Source organism: Vigna umbellata, chromosome 7 (genome assembly GCF_029865625.1).
Source record: "Vigna umbellata cultivar VRB3 chromosome 7, Vumbellata_1.0, whole genome shotgun sequence".
Lineage (NCBI taxonomy): Eukaryota > Viridiplantae > Streptophyta > Magnoliopsida > Fabales > Fabaceae > Vigna > Vigna umbellata.
The window spans coordinates 22012023-22028833 of record NC_142171.1 but is presented as its reverse complement, the minus strand read 5'-3'; the positions used below and the strand labels follow the sequence as shown (position 1 = coordinate 22028833).

At 35.6% G+C, this 16811-nt stretch overlaps 1 long non-coding RNA gene across 2 annotated transcripts; it reads left to right on the top strand.

Moving 5' to 3' along the window:
• The first annotated feature begins 4832 nt into the window (after positions 1 to 4832).
• Positions 4833 to 10246, top strand: LOC148195416 (uncharacterized). 2 transcript variants are annotated; one of them, XR_015780667.1, is made up of 5 exons: positions 4833 to 5091; positions 5214 to 5315; positions 6799 to 6849; positions 7160 to 7256; positions 8625 to 8662. It is a non-coding gene; the product is annotated as an uncharacterized LOC148195416 (long non-coding RNA). The 2 variants fall into 2 exon arrangements; XR_015780666.1 differs by lacking the exon at positions 8625 to 8662 and adding an exon at positions 9564 to 10246 and having other exon boundaries at positions 4834 to 5091.
• Positions 10247 to 16811: the final 6565 nt, after the last annotated feature.

Sequence of the window (16811 nt, the reverse complement as noted above, 5' to 3'; positions counted from 1 at the left end):
AGAACATCATCTTCAACCTAGGTTTATATAGAAAATGAATTATCATTGTATGTTCAGAACTTTGACTATCAACGCCTCTTAATTAATTAATGCATTGATTATAAATATAAATGAGTGATAAAAATTAATAGTATTATAAAACGTTGTATTGTTAAAATGTAGTTTTTTCTTTTGAAGTCAATAATTATTACGGTAACATCCCAACAATACAGCAATGAACCATATATTAGAATAATTACAATTAATCATAAACCAGATCAGTCTTAACAGTAAAAAGAGCGTACGGTTTTGACTTACATAGAACCACAAACTTAACTACACCAGATAAGAAATATTTGACCAAACTGTGTACAAAAACAACACCGAACGGTTATACTAAACGAAAGAAAAGGGTGATCGAACGACCACCTTACAATTTATCTAACTACCAACCGAACGTCCTATTATTCGGTCTTCACTTCTACTTCTACCATGTTCTCTTCTGCCAACGCCTCTTCCAGCGACGGGTCTCCTTCTACTCACATCCACACGGATGATCATTGCAACGACAAGACGAACGCACAAGAAGAGACAACACAAGGAAAACGCAGGGTAAGCTTACGTAATTTAATTTAAGTATACACATACATTTCAAACAATCAAACGTACAAGTTAAATTTAACATGAGTAACATACACATCCTATCACTAGACTGATTGTCCGGACTATATGAATTCTGTGTAGCTACGACGTTCGCGCACTCGGGTGATGTAGTAACTAGAATTCTCATCAGCTGCCACCCGAGGTTAGTCCGTTTCGTCCAAAGTACCCCTAAGGACTGGGACCTCCTGCCATTCCCACACATGAACTACCCTCCTCTACGTGAGGACGAGTACTCACGGAACATCAAGATGAACCGCCAGCTAAGCATTACCACATTCATACTTTACAAATTTCAATATTCAACTAAGAGTCGTTCCTCCCTGGAACGCTCATCCAAAATCCACAGCCTTTTATTTATCTCATATACTCTTCATCGTTTATAATCCTTCACTTTAGTGTCATTTTTATCACAATTTCTAAGAACATCAAATATCGGACGTTCAGCCCTCTTCAGAACGAGGACGAATGCTAGGAACGAGACCGAGAAATCTCCCATTCCAGAATAGAAAAAGACCGAGAGAATCAAATTTCACATAATATTACTAGAAACACCGAACGGTCAAGGACCGTTCAATGACGAATGTACATTATCATAGGGGAATACATATTCAGATCTCATTTATATTCAATTCGTTTCTCAATACATAGTTTCATAACTTTATAAAAATTCAAATCATAATCAGTTTGTTTACTTCATACAATCCATATTATACCAAGAAATCATATTCCACATCAACCACCATATCAGTATTCATACTTTATACATACATTCAATCACCCAGCAACATGCATTCAGTATCAACGAACGTACAAACAACATACAATTAAATTAGATAAGCTTCCCTTACCTGGATACGTAATTGAACGTCCTAAGAGTAGGTTTTTTGGCTCGTCCGACTACAATCTTTCTACCCTCAACGATCACTTAACTCTTCCAACTAAACCAAACAACATGAAATCAACAATAACTTAGACTACACCCCCGCATGCAACCAAAACTTGGTTTACATGTAACAAAAGACGAACAACCAAGGACAGATACACTTACTCGCTCAAACTTGAAACTTGTTCGGTTCAAGATGAAGCTTGGGACGCCGGGAATGCTCCTACGGTGCCTGAACGATGATCGGAGCAGAGAAAAGGTGAGTTACAATAGAGAGAAGGGAGAGTTTTCTAGAGAGAAGGAGGAGAAAATGAAATATCAGAGTTTTGGAAAGCAAATGCATGCAGAAGAGAATGGATGGAAGTTTCTGAAACAAATCATCTTCTTCCCACGTCCAAACAAGCATCCGCTCTCCTGCCGACACCTGCCTTCCATTATCTGATTTCAGAATCTTAAATGATTGACACTTGGCGTCCATGCAGAGAAAATTTAGGTACGTTTTAAATGAGTTCTGACAATTACTATATATATATATATATATATATATATATATATATATATATATATATATATATATATATATATATATATGATTTTTCGCAACTTTATTAAATATATATTATTACTTGTCTTTTTTAGGAGTTTCTTTAATCTTTTTCTAGAAATCCAGAAAGACAAACGTCTTCTAGATTTTAATAAAATATTTGTAAAGGTTTTTCTTTTACTTTTTTATATTATAATAAATACATATATGTAAACTAATCTTATTTTCTTTTACTTATTTTCTATAATGATCTTATTTAAAAAACAAAAGTTAAAGAGAAGCATTAATTTTTTGTTATTAAAATTCAACAATTAAAAAAGATATATAGAGAAAGTGTTAAATAAAAGGTAACTATTGATTACAAAATGGCAGTACTATGTATTTGATGTTTAAATTGGCGTTGTTTATTATCTTTATTAAATATATTACATTAAATATTTGTAAACATGTCTGTTTTGTTATTATAGTTTATAGTATAATATTAACTAAGTTTTTTTACTTTTCTCTTAATTTCAAATACTAAATCTTTTAACAATACGTAACTTACCATAACGGTCATCTGCAAAGAAAATATGCCTAGTATTTTAAAATAAATAACCATTAAAACAAATAAAAGTTCAAATAATTGTTAATATATTTTAAAAAACTCATTAAAAACATATAATTTAAATAAACTCATAATAATAATTCAATGGTAAAAAAAGTTGTTTTGTAGTTTCAAAATTAGCCTCTCTTAGAATATGACAGAAGATTGTGCATACGTTTACTAAAAAGATGGTAAATTCATGGGATTTTAATTTTTTATATTTTTACCATATCGAATATGATTTCATTTTCTTACTTTTCCTTTTAAAATTTTTTTTTAACATTTAAATCTGGTGCAGAAGATTTCTATTGTTATTTCTTGATAAGTTTTTTAAAAAGCGTTGCACAGAAATCTTATTTGGTATTGTATTTCCTTGGTGAACTTTTACACTTTATTCACTTTAATAGATTTGGGAAGAGTGATTGGATGGATTTGAAAAAAATTGAAAGTAAATTTTTTCTTATTTATTCGAGTGGATTGAAGGTAAGTGAGGGTGGATTTGGAAGTAAATTTTTTTCATCTGTCATATCAATTAAACCATACACTAATTCTCACAAACTTTACTTTCAAATCTACTCTCACTTACCTCCAAATCTACTCAAATAAACAACAAAAAATTTACCTTCAAATTCTCTCAAATTCACACTAGTAAAAAAAGTAGCTTTTGACGCGTTATATACGCTTCGGTTACTATATACCTCGGTTACACCTTACCCGAGACGTAATGGTGATATTGCCTCGGTCATTAAAAGACCCGAGACCTATAACTATGCACCAGCACTGCAAATTAGACTTTTCTGTCTGACAACTTTTTGAAAAGCGTTATTACCTCGGTTTTCTAGGCAACCGAAGCCTATACACCCCGCTGAGTGCCACTTTATACCTCGGGTTCTGCTCTTAACCGGTGCTATATGGTTGTATTACCTCGAGTTCGTTAATAACCGAGGCAGTAGCTCTATTCATCTTCTGAAAATCCTACACACGTTTCATTTCCGCCCAACAGCCTCTTCCTCTTCCTCTCGTGCTCTCTCATTCCTCTGTGTAGCTTCTTCTTCCTCGTTCTCTCCCATTCTTCATTTGCGTCCACGACTGCCACTCCTTGGCTCGCCTGCGTCCTTGTTGCCTATGGTTCCACCACCACCGCACTTGTGTCACCCTTCCCCTCCTCCTCCTCCACCACCACCACCACAACCACCTTCTTTCTCCTCCACCACCTCACCCCAGTACATCTAAAAACCGCCAATCTCTCACCGCTTCTCGTTTGCCACGCTCGCTTCGTCTCGTCCGAAACTTCGAACACCCAACTCTCCACTATCATCCACCTCTGACGCGGATCTCTCGAGGCCAAGATGAGCCGGAACGATATGAATCGAGAAGCCAAGCACGTTGTCAAAACCACCTTCGCAAAGTTCCCACCTTTGCATACCCTCTTCCTTTTCCTCAATGCCCGCTTCGCAAAGTTCCCACCTTTGCATACCCTCTTCCTTTTCCTCAATGCCCGCTTCGCAAAGTTCCCACCTTTGCTCACCTGTGTGCTTTATGTTGGGTTGATGCAGGGTCCAAGAAGAGCGCGTCCGAGAAGAGTGCGTCCTCAATGCCCCCTTCAGAAGGGTTGTGGTGTTTTTGTGAAGATGTGGTTTTTTTGAAAGAAGGGTGTGGGATCGGTTGATGGGTATGGGGGATTGGAGTTTGGTGTTTTTGGGGTTATCAGTGTCTTTGTAGGGAAGTGCTTGTGGACTGTGATTGCAGGAGCCTCTCTTCTTCCCACTTTTCTTCTCTCTGGTTTGGCCTGTGATTGTAGCGATTTTTTGTAGTTGCTGTTAGCGTGTGCTTCCTACTGAGATGTGCACTACAAGAAATAATGAAATTACATACGGATAATTATATACGGATTCATATCCGTATATAAATGAGGCATTATGTACGGAATTTATGTACGGATACCAGAAAAAGCTTTATATACGGATATTATATACGGATATTTATATACGGAAAAATCCGTATATAAATTTCGTATATAAAGTTTGCGCGTGGTGGCGGGAAAATTATCCAGGGATATATCCGTATATAATCCGTAGTATCCGTATGTAGTTAGAACGAAGTTATTAACTGCGGATATTATATACGGATGTGGGAAATTATTTTTTTAAAATTTTTTTTTTCTGAATAATTGGATGCTGAGCTGCATATCACACTCTGAAGAAGCGTTTTCCCCTCTTTCTCGAACCCTAACTCTGTTCTCGAACTCTAGAACTCTTGTTCTCTCTCTCGAACTCTCCTCTTCATCAATCCTTCATCAACCATTCATTCACCTCTCCTCTCCAACCTTCAGTCAGCTCTCGTGTCGAGCCTTCGTCTGAAACCTTCAGTCACGTCCCCTCTGGATCGTCTCTTCTCTGCAGCTGTAAATCATTCTTCTCTGGAGCCCTAAATCTGGTAAGTGATTCTTCTTTTCGTTCATGTTTATGGTAATCTGTAATGGTTAGAAATCTTTAAAATTGAAACCTAATCTGTGTTGATTTGATTTTCATTGCCCCATTTTTGGTTCGTCTGGGAAGACGTAGTTGGATTTTGACGAGGCATCGATTGAGGCTGCTGTGTTGCGGTATAAGCTGAGACGTAGAACTTGGTGCTGCGAAGGCCGAAGGAACCACAAAAAGGTGTTTTTAATTTCCTCTCTTGTAATGGAAATTAGCTTTTATAAATGTGATTCTTGCTTTTGCTACTACTGCTCTATTATGGATTCAAACTCGACTCACTTAGCAAGCAATCCCTTATGCCACTCTGATTATTTAATGCGATCACTCAGTGATGGAAATTCAATGCACAATCATGTTTTACATCCAAAGGCTAAACACAAAGTAAACAGCTGACAGCTGTAGTTTGTTCAAATGAATAACGTAATGTAATGTAGTGCTCCTCTGTCTTTATAACCATGTGTTCTGCAATAGAGGTTCACTGACTTTTATAATAATACTCTATAATAATTCAACCACATTTCTTAATTTGTCTTTGTTGATTGTCTAGGTTTGATTTTTTTTTTTGTTAGAAATCTCAACCTCCCACCTCACCCCATCCAACAAAAGAAACAAGAAAGGGATAATTCGAAAAATAATACTTGTGGGAACACTATTGCAAGATTTAGGACCCCCATTGACAATCCTGGAAATACTAACAGTTAATATAAGTAGCCATAAAATACAATAATATACTCACAAGAAAGAATAAGCTATCAACCCTGCTCACCTTGGCCAAGCCCCAATGACTGAATATGTGTGGAAACTAAGGCATATGGAACGCTGTAAGTGATCTGAAATAATTGATCCATGAAGCCAGATAAACTTACACAGAACTCTCAAATAATATATTGGCAAAATCATGCACAATTAATGGGGTAATGTCCAAATTTTAAATTTTGACATGTCTTGATTCTCGAGATAGAAAATGCCAGTTTGTGTTAAAAACTGCTTCCAAGCTTGAGTCAAGACACTATAGGAGACATAATAGTACTGTTTATGTTAAGGTACATAGGAGAACAGAAGGCAGTTTGAGCTAAAGAGATCATGCAGACAAAATCAAATGAACTAAGATACTTTATATGATGAGTCACTGAAATCATGCAAAAAGACAGAATTTGAGTTTTTGTTTTAAGGAACATGGGAGACAGAAAGGGTGCCTTCAATATTGGCAGAAAAAGAACAAACAAAATGCTTTTAGCAGGAAATAGAGCAACTTTATATATATATATATATATAATTTTTTTTTTACTAAAACGAGATAGTAAATTTTTTGCTAAAATATGTTTTACTATGAAATGATTTTTAAAAAATAGTGCGATTATAATTTTAAAATTTTGGTTTAATTATTCATTTGATTTATATTTTTGTTTCTAAATTTGAGTTGGTTTTATAGTTTTTTTTTTCTTGTATCAATTTGATTGTGATTTGTGAAAAGTTTATAGTAATTATACTTCCTTTTTCCAGATGTTTTGATGCAAACTTGGTTGAGATCCCAGTTGAAGTTGAGGATCCTGGTCATTATTACTACCATGTGAGAAGTTATTAAATCTTTTAGTAGCTTCTTTTTGCCTTGGTGGACTATTGAATATTTTTCTTACTGATGATTTTGTGTTAAAATGTGCAGTTTGCTTTTTTTACTTCCAGAACAATAGCAGCACTTGAGGAGTTAACATGGGTGAGCAAGCTTGTTAGTGTAATATAAACATCTTCAATTCTTTGTAATGCATATTAATTTCCCTTTTTAACTAGGAAGCATGATGGTGGCAATGACTATCAAAGTCAAGATAATTTGATTTATTCATTGCAGAAATTATTTGGTAGTTGTTTATGGCTATTAAATTAATTGGGTAGTTGAAAGTCCATTGAGAATGGTTGTAACTTGTACTGACTTGTCTTCTCATTTTCTGGAGTTCACTTAATGCAAAACCATTTAATATTAATCCTGGAATCAAATTTTCACTGTAAAGCCTATTGTGTTACTGCAGGATTATGGCATTGACTTTGATGATCATGATCATCCTATCAAGGTGTTCCAGTGCAGTTGTGGCAGTAAATTATGCAGGCATATAAAGAGGTCAAACAGTAAGTTCATTCTGCAGCTATTCAGTCACTCATCTGCAAATTTCTTTTCAATTTCCAACTCAAAGTGTGGTCTTTCATCTTTTATTTTTGCATTGACAATTCTCATCTTATGCTCCCTAATTTGTTGCAATATTTCTTTTGTATAGTCTATTTCATTTTTCAGCGTCATATGCCCAGCCTATAATGATAATTGTAAAATATAGAGCTCATATTCTGTTTTGTTCTGGGGTTCTATTGGATAGTTGCTATTCTTCTTTTGGCAATCTGTATCTGATTGGGGTCATTTAATATAGAACTATATTAATAGTTCTGAAAATCTGGGGCTAGTTTTGTTTCCTGATATGATTTTGTACTCTTAGGAATCGTATCCTCTGTAATATTATACCCAAGAATGACGTTCCCGTTAACATTTAAGATAAAAGTTAAAATTAGTTTTGTTAAAAATTGAAAAATAAAAGGAAAACTAGAAGAAATCAGTGGGAATAAGTAGTTATTGTGGACAATGACTTTCATATCTAGGGCAATATAAAAGATACCAGATCATTTTCATGATGGTGGGTTTTGCTGGTAATAAAGATATCCCAGAATATATTTCCCTAACTTTTACCAATAGTGAGAATACTTATTCCCATCCTCACTATTCTCAGGAATGAAACATAGACATGTAACAAACATATTTAATTGAAGAATTTTCAGGTTGTTTTCTGCTTCCACAACGTAATGATTTTTGCAGCTGTTAATCGTAATTAAACTGCACAATTACGTACCAGAATAAAAATTAAAATTTACTTAAGCTGCTTTATTGAAAGTCATGAGGCAACTTGGTGGCTTTCCTTACTGTACACATACCTTATTTTCTGCTTTGTCTTATTTTATCAATAAAGCACCATAGAACAAAGGTTTTAAGCCTTATAGATAAAGCACCATAAAAATCTAAATTATATTTTGGCTCTCTATTCCTAACATTTATTTAATTGTTTTATAATGATTTTCATTATTATGTGACTTGTGAATGTAGCTCACCTTTTCTTATTTGCTTGGGTTTTGTTTGGTGTAAAACTAAAAGAAGGTGAGTTAAAATCTTGAAGATAACTACTAAATGTACCCCTCTAATTGCTAAAGTACTCCTACATTATGTGCTTTTTTGCTTTTGATATTATCCAAAACACCTTTCCAATTTGTTAAGCATGCCGTTAATTCCAAAGTAGGAAGATTGGCCGTCAACAGATTATTCAAATTATGTACAATACAACAAGAAGCCACATACTCAGACCTTCCTCTCTCTTTCTGTCTCTCTCCATTGCACCTTCCCTTCTTCTTTTCTCTGTGATTTCTGAGATAGCTTTACTGGTTTTTTCTCTTGTACAGATTTCTAGCTACAACACCCAGATATCAATTTCTGTAATTTTGTGTGTTCTGTGATGTTTATGTGAGTTTTTTTAAGGACAGTAAAACATAAACTCTTCTGGGTGTATTGGCTTCTGCTGCCTTTGTACATATTTTCTGTGTGTTCTGAGTTTTTCTACATATTTTCCCCTTTACTTGAGGAAAAGTTTGAGACATGGGCAAGCAAGGGCCTTGCTATCACTGTGGAGTTACAAGTGAGTTCTTGTCTCTCCAATATGAAATCTTTTGTTTGCAGTTTTTCCTGAGAGTTATTGGTTTTTTAAAATTTGTCTCTTTGAATTTGAAGTTTGTCTTGGAACCGATGGCATGGATTGTGATTTTGATAAGAAATTGAGATGCGTGGAAGGGAAAAGTTCTGCCCAATTTAAACAAATGGAATAATTTAGTTTAATGTTCTTTATTTGGATGTATTAGAATTCAACCATATAAACATTCCTGTTGCCCAGAATATTTGGAAATGAAAGTTCTGGAAAATTCAATTATATTAACTTCCTCTGTTGATGTGTTATGTGTCTCATTCAGTGGGTCTTTGCGTTCCTTGACAATTTGCTTTCCTTACGTGTTGCTTCTTTCTCCAAAATGAAAGGCTTCTTTTTTCCAAGCTAGCGGGGCCATGTGTTTTTCTTTATTCCACTTAACATATATTACTTACCTAGAAAGAAGATCTGGCCTCCATTCTCTTGGGGAAGGGTAAAGGGAAGTAGAGGCAAACTGTAAAGAAGAATAAAGAGGAAGGGAAGTGGACGAAATATTTCAGCAGACACATATTCGTCAATCAACAGGAGAATTTGTGGACGAAAGGTCTAGGCGGACCCATGTAAGTTTGTACTAACTCTATCACATTATAAATTTTCGTTTTTTAAACCTCATGTGTAATGATAATATTTATTCATTTAACAGGAACAATTTGTTGCAAAATTTTCTCAAATTAGATCTGAGACTGCATCTGTTGGTGTCTCAACATCTTCTCCTCTAGACCCTGCGGAGGAGGAAAGATTGAGAAATAGATGTTGGTTAGAGGCTGCTGGTGGAAAATACAAGGGACGCGTATACGGCATTGGAAATGTCACTTCCCAAGATGACTGTGTTGATAGTTACATCCAACAGACACAGGCATCTTCTACTGCTCAACCTCAAAATTCAGAAGAAATTCTTAACCTGAAATCGCAGTTACAACAATATGGTCAGCAGCTTCAAAAGTTTGAAGGCTTTATTGGCGTCCTCCTGCCGTTCCTTCCGCCTTCAGCAGCCGCGGCTGCACAACAATTTTTAAACCTTCAAAATCCTCAAGTTCAAAATGACGTACCCAATATAGTCCAACCAGAACAGCAACCTCCAGAACAGCAACCACCACACCAGCAACCACCACATGAACAACCAGAAGATGGAAATGATGATTACATGCATTATTAGGAATTTTATAGAACTTATTTCCATTAGTGTTGAACTTATTTAGAACCACAACTACAATCTGTTTATGAACTCCAAATGTTGCAGTTATATTTACATTATACAATATTTATGTATTCATATACAATGTTTTCTTTGTGGATTAAGTGTATCTGAAAACCTTATTAAATTTATATGTCAATGTGCAATGTATAATGTCCAGGTTTGCTTGTAACAATGTTGAATGTTCACTACAATGTCTAGGTCTGCTTGTATATTGTGCATGGAGAACTGTTATATACAGAGAATTTATTTTGCTCTCGTTAAACCATTATATACGGAAAAATCCGTATATAATTTCCGTATATAAGTTATATACGGAAATATCCGTATATAACTTATATACGGAAATTATATACAGATTTTTCCGTATATAATTTATATACGGATAAATCCGTATATAATTTCCGTATATAATTTATATACGGATATTTCCGTATATAACTTATATACGGAAAAATTCGTATATAATTTCCGTATATAAGTTATATACGGATAAATCCGTATGTAAACTTAGCTACGATGGTATTATATACGGATTTTGGTCCGTATATATGTAATCCGTATATAAACACAAAATATATACGGATTTTGGGTCTTATATACGGATTTTTGCTGTATGTAATACACTTTTTTCTTGTAGTGGTGGTTCTGTATCTTCTGACCAAGGAAAATTCAATAACTTGCTTGAACTGTGGACTGTGTTGCTGAACTGTGGATTGTTTATTGTTTTGCACTATGGATGGTTTATTGTTTTGCTTGAATTTTCACTATGGACTGTGTTGTTGAACTGTGGACTGTGCGAAAAGGGAGAAGTGGACTGTGCAAAGAAAAGGGAGAAGGAGACTATGGAACGAAGAGGGAGAAGCGGACGCAAACAAAAAAAACACGCTATTGCCTCGGTTATCTAAGAACCGAGGCATAATCTGATTTCGGTTTTAACCCGGTTCAAAACCGAGGCATAAAGTCGCCCCCTTTTTACCTCGTCCGTATACGCTTCGGTTCCAGAACCGGTGCCTATAACCAAAATTAACCGGTGCTATTTCCCTTTAATGCACTAGTGTCATTCAATCATTCTCCCCAAATTCATTCAAGTGAACAAAGCCTTAAAGTTTTGGATAGAGAATGATGTCAATCTCTTATATAATTGGATTGTCTCTCTGGTGAACCTTCTCCTTGATAGGCCCAATGATTCTCCCTTTCTCCTTACTTCTCTCCATTTTTTTTGTTTAATGTCTCAATTGGGTCCTTATTTTTGTAAAATTGAATCAAATAGGGGTGTCAAATTGATCAATTTTTACATAAGAATGAATACTATAATTTACATTTCGAACAGGCATGAATCTAGCATCTATATCATAACTTCCGTCTTGAAAGTTTTTTAGTGTTTTTATCCGATACCCACGATTTCTCTCAATTTTTAATTCAATACACAAATTAACAGGTTCTGTTACGTTGGCTATATGTTGTCTATTATCAACGATTTCCACCGAGGGTGGTAAAATGATGTCTTGAGCGGTTATATATCCAGGACCTTTGAAAGAAATCGATGCGTCCTGTGTTCCATACATATTACTTTTCAATACAATTTCTTTCAAATTCATGAAAATTTCATGTACTGATTCTTCAATACCTAATATGGTAGAATATTCATGTGGTATTTTCTCTGATTTTACACGTGTGATACATGTTCCCTCTATTTCTCCGAGTAAAATTCTTCGGATTGCAATGCCTATTGTATCGGCTTGCGTTAAGGATTGTGTCATGTGGCATGCTGACAGTTTAATTTTAACATATGTGTCAATAAAAACGTGGGTCAATTCTATTTTTGTAATTTTTGAATTAAAAAATTAAGTAAACAAAGTGGAAATATTATTCAAGAAAGGGTAAAGTTGAGAATCCGTATTCTACTTTTGGTTGAAAGTCTTATTCTCTCTGCAATTGCTAAATCAAACTGAAATTAGGGGAATTTGAGTTTTAATGCTCGTCACTCGTCCACAAAATCGTTGTTGTTTTCGGGTTTCATTTGTGGTTATGGAGAAGTCTCAATGAATGCGCCTCCACAATTCGGTTCTCTCCCACCTTCCCTCTCTTAACATCAACGGCATAACTCAAAACAATCCGTTTCCGAGCCTAGGGGGCGCACACCTCTGGAAGAAGAAGAGGCTGGCACTGCATTAGAAATAAATTGTTTTCGGTATGTATTTTAATTTCCACAAATCTTTAGATTTTCTTCTTTTCAATACATGTATCGGGCATTCATGTGAAGTGTAAGTTAAATAGGTATATTTTTATTTTTATTTTTCTCAGTAACCTGTATTTTTTTGTAAATCTACGATGACTCTAGCTTTTTATAGTTTTGGAAAAAGTCTATGAAAAATAAGAGATATAAGGTGAAAAGAGTTAATTAATTTAATTTGTTAAGTTTATTTTGAATTAATAGATATGTAAAAGATGGAAAACAAATTCTGTTGTTAGTTTGAAACCTATGTTTATTACAATAAATTTACCGATTACCTAACTAACTACACGAATTAAAATATGTAGATAAATTGTAAATTCCATACAAATTAATATTTTGTATGTAAATTGATCATACGTACTTATGTATCCGTAAGTAGTACTAAACTAATTTGAAGACACCTATATATAGGTTAGTTTGATGAGAAAGTTTTAAAAAATAAATATTCATATTGTGTTGAAGATAGATTTTAATGATTGGTATAAATTTCTTTTTCAGAATCAAGCAATAGCATCCGGATTGAGTATATATTTAATAACCTATGGATTTTAACAGTCATCACGATTTTTGAATATATATATATATATATATATATATATATATATATTTAAAACATTAACTGTAACATCCCAATAAATAGTAATTACCATTAATCAGAACTAATCACATTTACAGAAAATACAGTGCAGCCTTAATATTTACAACAGCTGCTCCAAAAGAAAACAGCACGTACAGCAATTTTACAGAGTTCAGAATTTATCTAAATTTACAAAACCAGTTCTGATTGAACAATTCTGCAAAACTATATACAGAACTTCCAAAATACAGTACAGAAAATCTAACAGCCACTACGGAACTAGTCCCTACTGCTCCGATTTAACTTCAACTTCTACCAAGTTGGCATCCTCCAAATTTTCTTCTTCCAGCATTGATTCCAAGGGTGCCTCACCATCTGCTCACATCCACAACAGATGATCATTGCATTGACAAGACGGACATACAGAAACAGTAGACAACACAAGGAAATTGCAAGGGTAAGCTTAGGTAATTTAATTCAATACAATCAACATACTTTTTAACGTAGTAAATCAATCATACATTTCATACAACATTAAACATATATATCCACGCATACAGTAACTCATTCGAATTCTCATAATTTAAGACTGTCCGGACTGTATGATCCATGTATCTACAGGCGTTCCTGCACCCGGGTGATGTAGTAACTGGGATACCCTCAACAGCTGCCACCCGAGGTTAACCCTTATCAGCCCAAAGTACTATGTAGGACTAGGGCCTCCTGCCATTCCCACGCATGAACTACTCTCCTCTACATGAGGATGAGCAATCACGGAATATCAGGATGAACAGCCATCAGCAGCTTTACCATGGTCATACCACACTACTTCTCATATTCACATCATGGAGACGTTCCTCCTTGGAACGCTCATTCACAATCCAATCCAATAAAAATTCATTCCAAATACCATTCGCACATTTTAACCATTTCTCATATTCAAATTTCCATTCTGTGTTCCACTCTCTTATTTTAAACAACAGTTTATCCTTTAATAGATCAAAATGAATGTATTACAGCACACTGCAACCTCGTTTCTGAACAAAAGAAACGAACCATTTATCCACTGACGTACGTTTCGACACTTAAATCATTTGCAAGAACTGATCTTAGAAAATATGAATAATACTTAGAAAAATTTTAAGTATAAAGACTCCAGGTGGAATCCAAAGGATAAAGTCATTATGAATATATTTAGATAATCACCAATGTATAATTGAATTCAGAAAGCAACCCTGTCAGTCAATGACCGAACGTTAAATCAGAGTTTGGACGAACGCTAGTTACGTTCACTCACGAAGCAATGATAAGACGAGCGTTCAGTTATAAAGCCGAACACTGCTTAGGACGAACGCCAGGTCAATGACCGAGCACCAAATAGAACGAACGCGCATTTGAACGAACGTTCGGTATCAGACCGAACGCTAACTAGGACGAACGCTCAATCTAAGACCGAGAGCTCATTTGGACGAACGCTCAGAATGATACTAAGCGCTACTTATGACGAACGATGGTAAACAAGACCGAGAGCTCATTTGGACGAACGCTCAGAATGATACTAAGCGCTACTTATGACGAACGCTGGTAAACAAGACCGAGCGTCCTAACTATACTTCAATTTATTTTCAATGGTTAGACACGCTAGGCTAAGCCGAACGCTCACACCTAACTCTTGACACCAATAACGCTCGTTCTTAATCAGAGTCCTTTCCAAATGAAAGAATCCTTATTCTAAGTGATTTTCCAGGGAAACCGAACGGTATAAGACCGTTCGATAACGAGCGTACATGATCAATCAGAGAAGATCAGATTTCCAGATTTTTCATTCACATTAACTTCAAAATTTTCATACGATCCATAACTTAGAATTTATCTTCAACATAAATCTCATACATTACATAATTCATATTATCATTTCATCAATACAGAATCTTCCATTTTCCAGTTTCAAACATATCATCATCAACATCCAGTTCCAAGCATTATCATTCCAAATCATACAGAAATTCAATCATAATTCAAATCATACATCTCATTCTCTGCATACGGTTCAAACAACATTCATAATATACATTCATTGCAACTCTGCTGATTCACGCATACTCAAAATTCATATATTGCATACATTTCAGACATCCAGCACACTTCATTACTGTCATACAGATCAAACAAGTATTAAATTAAATTACTAAAGCTTCCCTTACCTGGTCTAGCAGTGCACTTCCAATTGCTTAAGGTTTTCTCTCTTTCTCTTACGGCTTTCTATCCAGAAATTCACCCCACGATTTCCACTTAATCTAAGATATCAAAATCACATACAGTTCAGACCTATAACTCATTCATGCAACCAGAATTTGGTTTGCAGAAACAGAAGAAGAGAACGTTAAGAGAAGAGAACTTACCAGCCACAGAATTCTAACTTGTTTGGTTCTAACGAAAGCTTATAACACCGAGAATGATTCTACGGTTTCTGAAATGGAAGCAGAGATGTTGGTAGTGAGTGATCTTAGAGAGAAGATGAAGAGTTTAGAGAGAAGGCAGAGATGAAGAAAGGCTAGAGTTTCGTGAGGAAGAAGGTGATTGCATGCAGAGAATGGGAAGAGTTTTTCTGAAAATTCACTTCCTTCCTGCATAGAAACTAACTCCCATTCTCCACACACCACTTGTCTTCCACTAACGTCCTCAGAGTGCTCTAACTGTGACACATGGCAGGCGCATGCAGAGTGGAAGTGAGTGGATTTTGACGTGGCAAGATGCATTAAAATGTGATCAGATGATGGATTAGTGTGCATTAATTTATCAGGTTCTCACATTCCCCCTAACTACAAAAATTTTCGTCCTCGAAAATTCTAAGGCTTACCAGGGAATAGGTGAGGGTACAATTCCTTCACTGCCTCTTCAACCTCCCATGTTGAGTCACCAGTCTTTGCATTCCACACCACTTTCACGAGACGAACATCCTTTCCTTTGTAGAGTCTGGTGCGGCTGTCTTCCACACATACAGGTTGCATCTCCAGTGTTCGATCTGGACGAAGTTGGATGTCTTCTAACTCCAGTACATGTGATGGATCAGCTATATATTTACGGAGTTGAGAAACATGAAAGACTGGATGAAGGTTGGACAGTTGAGGTGGTAAAGCCAATTCATACGCTACTGCTCCAATCTTCTTTAAAATTTGATAAGGTCCAACGTACTTGGGTGATAGCTTCTTTGGACGAAGAACTCTTCCCACACCAGTGATTGGATTCAGCCTTAGAAAAACATGATCTCCTGCAGCGAACTCTAAGGGTCTTCTTCTCTTATCAGCATACGATTTCTGCCTGCTTTGAGACGTCTTCAATCGCTCCTGGATCAGTTTCACTTTCTCTGTTGTTTGCTGGATTAATTCTGGTCCGGTTAATGCAGTCTCGCCTTCTTGGAACCAACACAAAGGAGTTCTACACTTTCTTCCATAAAGAGCTTCAAACGGTGCCATTCCTATGCTTGCTTGAAAGCTGTTATTATACGTGAATTCAACAAGCGGCAGAACTTCATCCCATACTCCCATATGATCTATAACACAGGTCCTCAACAAGTCTTCAAGAGTCTGGATGGTTCGTTCAGATTGGCCATCCGTCTGAGGGTGATAAGCAGAACTCATTTGCAGTTTGCTTCCCAATTCTCCTTGCAATGACTGCCAAAAACGAGATGTGAATCTCGTGTCTCGATCTGATATAATGCTTGAAGGAACTCCATGCAATCTAACAATCTCCTTAACGTATAATTTGGCCAAGTTTGTCATTGACATCTTCAAGTTAACAGCCAGGAAGTGAGCGCTCTTAGTCAATCTATCCACAATCACCCAAATTGAATCATGGTTTCGAACTGTACGTGGCAGAT